Source organism: Myotis lucifugus, unplaced genomic scaffold (assembly GCF_000147115.1).
Source record: "Myotis lucifugus unplaced genomic scaffold, Myoluc2.0 scaffold_88, whole genome shotgun sequence".
Taxonomy (NCBI): domain Eukaryota; kingdom Metazoa; phylum Chordata; class Mammalia; order Chiroptera; family Vespertilionidae; genus Myotis; species Myotis lucifugus.
Genome location: NW_005871136.1, coordinates 3,285,309 through 3,287,140, shown reverse-complemented (window position 1 = coordinate 3,287,140; position 1,832 = coordinate 3,285,309).

Genomic DNA, 1,832 nt, shown 5'->3' with positions numbered 1-1,832 from the left:
CAGCCCCGGACTCCTCCACGGAGGTCGGCCAGGGTCATGCATTTGGGAGGTTCTGATGTCAACTCTCAAAAGCAGCCAAGCACGCCTTGTGCCTCGGGCGGGGGAGACTGTGGCTCTTTCATGTCGCCTCCCTGCTCGGAGCGACCCTTCAGTGGCCTCACGTGTCTGAGCCCACTCGACTGCTGCTGCCCGGGCACTTCGTTGTCAGGAACTTTCTCGCTCTGCAAGATGCAGGCGGCCCAGGGGTGACCAGCTCAGAGCTCACACTGAGCCTCTGTGCGCCCCGCTCACAGGGGCCACCAGGCTGCTCTCCCGCTGACGACCAGTAGGCGGTCCGTGAGGAGCCAAGTTGTGGCCTCGCCCTTTGCCCTTTGCAAGCGACTGAGCTGGGTTCCCTCCCAGAGGCCAGCGGCGCTCCCAGGCCAAGAAGCAATCCCACTCGCTCCGAGAATCTACCCATGTGCGTGCCATACGCTCACGCGTGTGCACAGTTCCGTGGGCCGGGGCTCCCTTACCAAATACAGGAAATGTGGAGGGAACGGGCTTCCCCAGGGAACAGAAACAGGTCGAGCTCCTCACCGCCGTGAATAGGAGGCGGCGCTCTGGTCCTGACGTGGAAAATGTCCGAGGGGCAGACTTCAGGTTTGAAAACTGTAGCCGAACGCCACTAGAGTCTGAGCCCGTCTTTGTCATTCATGGAACAGGTATGCTGGGAAATAGTCCAAAGAAGATAAGAGTCGTTCTCCCTGCAGAGTAGACGAAGTGAAATTAAAAGGCGTTTTCTTTTCTCAGTTAATTTCCACAGTGTGTGACATACTCACAAGAGCATGTGTTTCTTGTATAATCGGCAAAACAAGAAAGATGTAAAAGAAAATAATTTTAGGGGCACCTCTCCCTCCCCCGGAAAGAGATATACACATACACCCATCTCCAGGGCGGGAATCCGCCCGGGCTCTTGGCCGCTTGTCTGCTTCCAGGGGGCCTGGCGACGCAGGTGCTCTCAACGCCTCTCCTCACCTGTGTGGCCCCAGGACTTGAAAAGGGGTGACAGGAAGGACTAGGAGGGGCTGCGGGAAGCCCCTGTGTCTCCTCTCTCCTACACCCACTCGTAACAACCAGGACCTCCCTCCAACCACCCCCTCCCACCCCCCATCACTGAGGACACTTCCAGCCCCAAGTGCCTGGCCCTGGTGGGGGGAGGGGAGGTGGACCCCAGCGCCTCTCCGAGGGGGGGGGGGGCGAGGCCGGGCAGCTGCATTGATTGGATATTAAATATTCAACGAAGGCTCGTGGCCCACCAAAAAGGAACATCCCAAACAGGGTTACGGAATATCTGGCACATATTACGTATTTACACAAATACTGCAATGTTTGCGACGAATGGAACTGTGCTATTGATCAGGTTAATTGCAGGATTTATAAAAATGATTGCTTCTTGGCACCCTCAGGCAGAGGCTCTGGTTTGGAGAGCCAGGGCCGAAGTTGTCCGAGGCTGCCCTCACCCCTGTCAGGGTGTCTCCGTGGGGCCTGTCTCCTCTGGGGCTGGTGTCAGGGTCTGGGCTCCCTGGGAGCAGCCTCGTCGCCCACCTGGGGAAGCCCTAGAATAAGTACCCCAGCGCCGGCTCCGCCTTCCCCCCCGACGCCCCACTTGTTTTCATGAACGGCCGCCTTCGGGGGGGGAGCGCCCCACGGCCCAGCCCCTGAGCTGGGGCCCCCCCCGGGCAGGGCCCATCCCCCGGGGGCCCCTGCCTCCTCTTCAGGGGGGGGTTGCCCCCCCCGGGGAAGGAACCCTTTCTTGGGGAAAGACTGGGGCCCCCCGGGGGGGGGGGGGG